The sequence below is a fragment of the Bidens hawaiensis genome, unplaced genomic scaffold, assembly GCF_021521415.1.
Source record: "Bidens hawaiensis isolate Kalapana, Puna unplaced genomic scaffold, B.hawaiensis_p1.1 tig00048939_1, whole genome shotgun sequence".
Lineage (NCBI taxonomy): Eukaryota > Viridiplantae > Streptophyta > Magnoliopsida > Asterales > Asteraceae > Bidens > Bidens hawaiensis.
Genome location: NW_027498743.1, coordinates 1 through 10183, shown reverse-complemented (window position 1 = coordinate 10183; position 10183 = coordinate 1). Strand labels below are relative to the sequence as shown.

Here is a 10183-nt window from a genome sequence, read left to right as displayed (position 1 = left end):
TTTGTTTATTCAATCTACATGCTAGAATAAGTTGACATGCTACTTTCATTAACTTCGCAAGCCTCCCTTGACATGTATAACATTATAGGATTCGCACACCACCTTTTTGTTTGAGGTCATTGTCAAGTATTCTATTACGACCTTGTTATGTTGATAATAAGGCTATGCTAGTGCTTAATCTATGGTTTGAAATGTAGGCATGCATGCTAGTATGAATTCTAAAACTAAACATAATTTAGTCATGTGGATTTGAGATTCATTCTATATTATGCTACGTAAATTCAAACTTGTATGCCCACCAACATTTTTGTGTTTACGGATATTTTTACAATGTTGCAGGAAATGCTTGAAGAATTGTTGCAAAAAAAACTATTTAGGGTGGATTTAGATACACGCAAAATTCTAAAATCAAGACTATGCTCTATTATTTTGTTGTTATATGTTTCATTATGGACATGTTGTATTTTTATTAATAATGTAAAACAATATTATTTAATCTATTGAAATCTAGTTATGTCAATGAATTTCTTTGGAATCAATCTATCACATTGCAACCCGATGTTTCTGTCATCGGTTGGGGTGTGACAATATGTTTCTATACGGCTCGTATAGGGGCTATACGTGTAACACCACGTCCCTAACCCTCTTAATTTAATCTTAAAAATACTAAGAATTATGGGGACTAAAATGCAAATTCTGAAAATCTGTTCTTATCGCGATACGCGATGGGGTAACAATCAACCCATCGCGTAGCGCGATGAGCTTGGTGAGTCACCGGACACGTGTTGAAACCGCATCGACACGTGGCACAATATGACAGGCCACGTGTCATCACCGCATAAGGCGGTGTAAAATGGCGGCGTCGCGATACGCGACGGGCCACAAGGGACCTATCGCGTATCGCGATAGGGTCCAAAAACGCCTATAAAAGGGGGGTGACGGGTATTGAGCTCTCCTCATCCCATTTCACCTCCACTTTCACATAGTTAACATCAAAAGGCGTGCCCCGTTACTGTAGCGAGCCGACGTGCTATTTTCTCGTAATACGTGCAAGAAACGAAGTTGGAATTAAGCTAGCAATCACATAAGCGAGTAGATCAAGTCCTGCCTTATTGTGTTATCAATCTAAGCATCCGAATTAAGGTAGGAGTTATGTTTAAGTTATTTGAATTATAGCTTAGACTATCAATCGAGGCTATGGCCTTTAACCTTGATCGTATTTTACAAACATTCATTCACAATCATGTTTTCATAAACGTTACTTCATGATGAAGTAATGTTAAACGAAAGATATATTTTGACGGGCATGTAGTAACTGGAAGGGGGATATCATTAGTAGTAAGTTCTTGCCTAAATAAAAGTAATTCGTATAAATCCCAATCAACCGAGGGACCCGTTTACTTACCTGGAGAAACTTACCAACGTGATAGAACCTATTAGGCCAAAGCATGCTATATCAAACGTCACATAAAACTAAGTGTTTTCATTCACAATCAAAGATAAACGATTTCAAGGTTAAGCTTACAATCATAGCTTAACATCATTCAAAACATTCATACGAACCTATTTATGTATAGGTTAATATCATTCACAGTCAATCAATCAATCAGTCAAGGTTTACAACACCGACGGTACAGGTGAATACGTTCAAACCTTTTTGATCAGTCAAAATATATTTATACTCAATGAGACAAACGGGTGTTTGTCTTAACGAGTCAATCAATGTCTACATGAGATCGAGTAATCTCTAAAACTTTATAATACAAGATAGAAAATAAAGTCAACTCATACCGAATACACATGTGTTTGGATCCAAACATAACCGTTCAGCCTAATCATTCTAAGACTATGTGGTCGCGGGCTAATGGTCATAACTAGTCTCCCGGAAAGGGCTACGTGGCTCGGGAACAATTGTGTGTGTAGGGCAGTGGTACATAGACCAGAAGTAGAAATGCTTCTGCTGAGCTTGTAGAGAAAACTATATTTGTATTATATTGTCATTCAAATGTTTTATTGAGTCATACGTGTTCACCAGCATATAGCTGACGTATTTTTTTTCCAACCCATTGCAGGTAATTAAGCATAAGTAGCATTAACAAGGATTGGAGTCTTAATCAAGATAGAAGCGCGTACAAGATGGCTCCGTTTTTGATATAAAATCCTTGTAATATGAAAACATATCTTTTGTAAACCAATACTCGGGTATTTAATTCCCGAGTAAATTTTCAATGTAAATTAATATTATATTCAACCTAAAGTCTTCCGCTAAAATTAACCCATAAACTCTGATATATTTACAAAACATGTACCAACTCGTGGTCACACGCCTAGGCCCTAAGTCGGGGTGTGACAATACGAGCCGTATATGTGCAAAGTTTTGTCCTTCTGTGTTGGAGAGTGTCAGGTGTTTGAAGCCCATATGACTCGTATAGGGGCTATACGACCCGTATAGACTGGAAAAGTTGACATCCGTACATTAGTTAGTCATGTGAGGGCTATACGACTCGTATAACCCATATACGAATCATATAGAGTTGTTAACACGCCTAGGGGGGTGGTGTTTGAATATAACGACCCTAAAAAAACTGAACGAAATAAACCAAATCGAATAAATCGGAAAACAAATCGATGAACATCTTATACATGTTAGATAAATCATAAATATACAAAGTTATGATTTTATCATATCTAGTTTTTTTTTACTCCACGTGTTGTCACAAAAAAATGTGTCTCACGTAAGCAAAAATAAATCTCGTCGCTACACGACTAGTTGATAAGGCAGATAAAGTTTATTAAATTTATGGAAAACATTGGAAATTACGTTAAAGTGCAGGGATATTATTGAAACATTTCTTATCTCGTGGAAAAACAACCCTCAGAACAGCTCATTCTGAGATTGAACACAAGTCTCACCATTTGCATACTAACAGACTTTCCACCACTCCAAATTCTCTTGTTGGATTTACAACCTGTTCTCACCCCCATATACACATTTAACAAATGTTTTACAGAACAAAACAAAACAAAAAAGTAAGTTAGTAAAAGCCACATGACATCCGCTTATTGGACAACCACTCTCCTCTAAAACTCACGTTCGACCCTCCATACGCCAATCAAAAGCATTCATTATTCATCAAAGTTTTACAGTTATATACTGTATATATAATTCTAAAATATCCATGTACAAATACATCATTATTGATGATGTAATCCAATTTTACAATAAACCAACCATCTTTTTACCAATAATTAGTTCCAACTCTTAACAACATACAAACTTAATAAACAAATTTTCAAATAAATTATTAGATTTTTTGTGATTTTGTGATTAATAGAACATGCGAATAAATAATAAAGACAATCAATGATTTATTTAAATTTCTTTAAAAAACGGCGTAATTAATTACATTAATATATATATATATATATACACGTGTACTAAGGGGGCGCTTGGATACCCTCTCATCCGGGCAGTTTGGTCAGGGTCATCCGGGCAGTTAGCTATCAAAAGCCACTGCCACGCTCCAAAAGTTGCTTCTATTCTTCCCAACACACTTCTCAGTAGAGAGAGAATTATTATTGTTATAATATTATTATTATTATTATTATTATTATTATTATTATTATTATTATTATTATTATTACTTCTAACCCCAAACAAACAAACAATCAATCAGATGATGAAAAGTTATTAATTACCAAACCAACCAACCAACCAACACCTGTTCGTCTTATCACATTCATTCTGATCCTACCGGTGCTTTTGCAGCTCGCATTGGTGGAGATTTGAAGTAATTAGGGTTTCTAGGGTTTTGCGGTAATGTTGTGTTGTTTGGATCTGATAGGTGATAGTTGAATAATATGTGCAAATCAATCGGTTCAAACTGAATGTGATGGCCAGAGATTATTCGGTTTTGTTTATCGTGTTTTCGCTCGTTGTTCTTCATCCGGTGAAGCCGATTTATGCCAATTTGGAAGGTGAATTTTGTAAACTAGTGATTTTACTGTTTTAATTTTGGGGTAATTAATTAGGTTGCTAGATTTGGTATTATAATAAATAGGTTTGGTGATTTTGTATTTTTGTTACAAAACTGTGATTATGATTGTGACAAGTGTTTTTAATTTTAACAACTTTATTATTTACAGGTGATGCTTTGCATAGTTTAAGGACTAATTTATATGATCCAAACAGTGTGCTTCAAAGTTGGGATCCTACACTTGTGAACCCTTGCACTTGGTTTCATGTCACCTGCAACAATGATAATAGTGTTATACGCGTGTAAGTTTTGCTAATTAAACGATACGTTTTGATTAAGGGTAAGAAGGTTATAAATTTATGTAACTTTTCTTTTCTGCTACATATGTTTCAGTGATTTGGGAAATGCAGCTCTGTCGGGTATATTGGTTCCGCAGATTGGTCTGTTGAAGAATTTGCAGTACTTGTAAGTTGTATTTATCAATGGTAGGTTAGGTTTGGAATTGTTTTATTATCTGATTTTGATGTGATTTTTCAGGGAATTGTACAGCAATAACATAAGTGGCCCGATCCCTAATGATATTGGAAATTTGACAAATTTAGTGAGCTTAGATCTTTACCTCAACAGTTTTTCTGGGCCCATTCCGGTCACGTTAGGGAGGCTATCGAAGTTGAGATTTTTGTATGTTCGCTTACTTATACTCTGAATTATTGTCGGTGATTGCTATAAAGAGTTTTATTGTTGTCGTTTATGATATTAAAACTATATACGTGTTAAAAAGGAAGCGTTGTATGAATTACTTGGTTTTTATGTTTGTAGGCGGCTTAACAATAATAGCTTGACCGGTCCAATCCCTATGCAGTTGACAAACATCTCATCATTACAAGTGCTGTGAGTGTTTTTCTCTCCCGTCTCTCATTTAAGTATTTTCTTAACGGCATTTATTTTTTCAAGGAAAAAAGATTAGTATGTTTTAATGCATTAAACACCCCTTTTGCTAAATTTCGACTCATTTTGTTTGATTTTTTTATCGTTATTATTATTTTATTTTATTTATTTATTTTTTTTGGGGGGGGGGGGGTATTTTCAGCTTTTGATACTTAAGAGTTAAAAAAATAGGCTGAATTAATCCAATTATAAGTAAGTAGGCTTAAATTGCCATCTGTGTTCATTGTTTAACTGTATAACATTATAATAATTTGCTATACAGTGATCTATCAAACAACCAACTGTCAGGACCAGTTCCAGATAATGGCTCCTTCTCACTATTTACACCCATCAGGTTTTGCTAATAAAATATGAATTCAGTTTGTTCTTGTGATTTAGGGTTTTAAGAATACATCAGTTCATTCGATCATCCAATTTTGTTATTTATTTTTCTACAGTTTTGCTAACAACCTGGATCTATGTGGCCCGGTGACCGGCCGCCCGTGTCCCGGATCTCCTCCATTCTCCCCACCTCCGCCATTTGTACCGCCACCCCCAATATCTGTACCAGGTGATTACCTCAGTATTGCCTGACAATTTGTTTAAGGAGGTGTTTGGATATGCCTTTTGAAAGTTATTTATTTGATAAGTTTTCAAATATCCTGCTTTTGATTATGAATTATGATGATTTAATTATTTTGAGATCAAGCGGTAGAGAACAGTTACCTATACACCCTTATATTATCAATAAAAAATGATTATTTTTTCAACATTAAGCAGCAAAAGAAGTAAGGAACATCTGTACATCATTTCCTATACTGGATTTTTTTTATTGTTGATTATAGTATTTGATTATTCACTACATAATCAGTAATAAAAAGGCACATCTCAGCACCTATCTATATACCCTCATATTATTCATAGAAAGCATAATACTCTTATATTATTCCTAAAAAGTGATTATTACAACTTTAAGCAGCAAAAGAACATCGATACATTATTTTCTGTTTTTCATAAATCTTATTTAGATTATATATTACTTAATTAGTAATAAAAAGCACATCTAAACACTCTTTAAAATGTTTGATTTTTTCAGGTGGAAACAGTATGACTGGAGCCATAGCCGGAGGGGTGGCTGCCGGAGCTGCTCTACTGTTTGCTGCCCCTGCCATCGCGTTTGCGTGGGTGGGGCGGCGTAGGGAAACCACAAGAAATTTTTCTTTGATGTACCTGGTTAGTGTTCTGGCTCACAAATCATACTGATTGGTTAACGGGGGCAAAAACTGGGTCCAAAATTGATGGTTATTTTAAAGACCGGGTTGACATGCAATGATGCAGACACCTTTTCGTCCAGTATAGTTTTTTAAAAACATTACCAACTTTTTTTAATCCCTGAAACAATATTTTTAATCTGAATCTTTTAATAAAGCTATTAGGTGGATGCATTTAAAAGAGACTTAGTCACTTTCAACTTGTTTGACTAGCTAAGTTTATACCCAATTGATCTATAACGGGTGCAGTTCGTGGGGTTCATATAATCCAACCCAAACATGACCTGATTTAACATTGTAACCCATGTAACCTGAATATGTGTAACCCAAACATGACCTGTGCAGCCCGATTATCTAAATGGGTCAACCATGTTGGGGGGGGGGGGGGTGTGTAACTGGGGTAATATTGACGGTCAACTCGTTTAAACCCAACTTTCTGTTATTTTGTACTTCTACAGAATCTTAATTTTTTTTAATCTTTAAAACCATCTAACCCAACCTGAACATGTTTGAATTATAAAAATCGGATAGATGTGTCCACCTGTCTAGGACTCGAATCTGTTGGGTTCATGTTGTATTTTAAAATTATCAATAGATTTGTTAATAGTTTATCCAAATTGACTCATTTATAACTTATAAGTAAACACATCAAAACCGCCACATCAGATATAATCAAAATGAAGCAAGTTATGTATGGTTTGCATACTGATTTTAAGTTTTAACGTTTAAACACACGTATGCAGCTGAAGAAGATCCTGAAGTTCATTTAGGGCAGCTTAAAAAGTTTTCTTTACGGGAATTACAAGTTGCAACAGATAGTTTTAGCAACAAAAACATATTGGGTAGAGGTGGATTTGGGAAAGTATACAAGGGGCGTTTGGCGGATGGATCACTTGTTGCAGTGAAAAGATTGAAAGAAGAACGAACGCCAGGGTGGCGAGCTCCAGTTTCAAACAGAAGTTGAGATGATTAGTATGGCGGTGCACCGTAACTTACTTCGGTTACGAGGATTTTGTATGACACCAACTGAACGGTTGCTTGTTTATCCATACATGGCTAATGGCAGTGTAGCTTCATGTTTGAGAGGTATTATTGATTTGAATGAACACGAACGTGTAACGAAGCAAACGATCGAAATCGAAACGAACATGGTTTTTATGTTCATCTTTGTTTGTTAAGAAAATGAGGCGTGTTTGTGTTCGTTTTTCATTATATAAGCGAACGCAAACGATAACTGAACATAGAGATGAACATAATTGAGCAACACCAATTAAAAGTACTGGAACATCAATATGGCCTAACAAGTTATTAAAACTAGACTAAATCGTAATGGATGATATTTAAATTCATAAAACTAGATTAAGTTGTAATGGGTTTAGAAAGTTTTAATGAATATGTAAACAGACAAAGTTAAACAACTGTAAACAAACGAACGTTAACAGACATGATTTAACGAGACACGTGTTCATGTTCGTTTGTTTTAACTAACTAAACAAAAATTTTTGTAAATGAACTTCCCTCCAAGCGGCCAACTGAACGCTGGGTTCGTAAGCCTACATGCCACGTTATTTTACTTTGTTTTCCTTATAGAAATGATAATCGGTGAACTTTCAAGTTGTTTTAACATGAAAATTTGTCATTAATAAACAACTTTTTGTACATTTATAAAAACGAAGGTGTTGCAATTTGCAAGGGATTTAGGAAGTTATACACACACACATATACATATACATATATTTATGGATATTCCTTTCATTAGAACATAAGCAAAACCTACAAACTTATGAATGTTGCTTTTAGTATATAGTAGATGCATCTTAACTATATTTTCTTTTTCTACTAAAAATATTAATTATTTTTGACATATTATTTATGTTTGCAGAACGTCCGCCAAATGAGCCGCCTTTAGACTGGGCCAACTCGAAAGCGAATCGCGTTAGGATCGGCCCGTGGGCTTTCGTATTTGCATGATCATTGTGATCCAGAAAATCATTCATCGTGATGTTAAAGCTGCTAATATATTATTGGATTGAAGAATTTGAGGCAGTTGTTGGGTGATTTTGGGTTGGCTAAATTAATGGATTATAAAGATACACATGTCACGACCGCTGTACGAGGTACAATTGGCCATATTGCTCCTGAGTATCTTTCAACTGGAAAATCATCTGAAAAAACAGATGTTTTTGGGTATGGAATTATGTTGTTGGAATTAATATACGGGTCAACGGCTTTTGGACCTTGCTCGACTTGCTAATGATGATGATGTCATGCTACTTGATTGGGTAAGCATTTTTAACCTCTTGCATAAGTTAGGTTTTTTAAGAACATGATTTATGATGTTGTATGCATTAAAATACGATTTGGATGACTTCTAACTTTCTGATTTGCGGGGTTGACCCGTTTAACACTTTTGTTTGCTTGTTTTAAATGTGTTTTAAGTAATAACTTTAACTATTTGAGCATTTTTATGCCAAAGTTAAAAAAGTTTTAAAGTTAAATTGGCACAGTTTAAACATAGTTGCTTCAGAAAAACCTAACTAATATAATAAAGAACTTTAAAGTATTAATATGCAAAAAATAATAATAAAAAAAATTAAATAGTTTTTTTTCAAGTTAAACAGTCTGCGTGCATGTCAACTTGCGAGTGCACCGCGTCATGTTTGGGTCCGACTCTCCAACCCACAACACGACACGTTTAACATCCATTGTTCAACTTTTTTTGGACTTCACTTGGTTCATTGACTGTTATAATAACTTGTATATATGTATCTATATATGTATTTGTGTTTTATAGGTTAAAGGGCTTCTAAAAGAACGAAAACTAGAAATGCTTGTGGATCCGGATCTAGAGACCAATTACATCGATTCAGAAGTCGAGCAGTTGATTCAGGTGGCATTACTGTGCACACAAGGGCTCGCCAATGGACCGGCCCAAAATGTCTGACGTGGTCCGAATGCTGGAAGGTGACGGGTTAGCTGAACGATGGGATGAGTGGCTGAAAGTTGAAGTTAACCGCCAAGAAATGGATCTAGCGCCACATCCTAATTCTGACTGGATTCTTGATTCTACAGAGAATTTGCATGCTGTTGAGTGTATCGGGCCCCAGGTAACTTGAAATGGTGGAAATGGGTTGATGGTTTAGTGCTTTGGGAATTTGTTTTGTTATGATTTAAGTAAATTAACTAGTTTTATGGTGGTTGAGTTTGTTCATATTTGAGTTTGGTATTTTATAAGTTATGGTAATGTTTATGAAGAATTATAAGATGGATATAATTTTGTCGATATGATGCAACAAGGGCTTATGATGGTTGAGTTATTGTTTCTAGAAAAAAACGTAAGAAATCGAGTTTTCATTCGACTTAGAAAAAACTGGTTTTTAATACTTTACACTTGCTTTTCACTTGACTTCGCCGAGGAAAGAATGTATTTATTCCCCATTTTACTCATAACATTCAATGAAATCAAGTGTAAATGTGTTAGGAATACGTGAGTGATATAGTTTTTGGCAACAGATGTGAAAGTTAAGTGTGCAATTCCTTATGCTGTAAGTATGAATTATTATTCGTCAGTGAGGAATAGTTTGGATTATTAACATCTAATTTAATACCAATATTTGAAACAGCTTTAACCACTAAATGTCTAATCATATGTTCATAATCAAATTTAAGATATAAGGTATTTAAAATCTGAATTACCTCAATTATTAATTACATAATCAAGTTTAAATGTTAAACAATATCTTTCTAAAAACGTAAAAAAAAACAAACATTCAACTAAGAATACTTAAAATCAATCTTAAATTACAAAATTATCTTGATTCGACGTGTAACGATTCAAAGCTTTTGATCCATAATAACGAAGTGGTTAATTTATGATGTGACAAACGTTCACAACTTTATTGTTTTAATACAAATACATAAGCTTAAAGCAATTGATCATAACTAGTAAAAAACTCGTCACATTGTGTCAGCGCATGTACGCAATTTGGTCGGTATTGGTTTGAGCTT

At 34.5% G+C, this 10183-nt stretch overlaps 1 pseudogene; it reads left to right on the top strand.

Moving 5' to 3' along the window:
- The first annotated feature begins 3668 nt into the window (after window positions 1–3668).
- On the top strand, window positions 3669–9282 carry LOC143597719 (somatic embryogenesis receptor kinase 1-like; annotated as a pseudogene).
- Window positions 9283–10183: the final 901 nt, after the last annotated feature.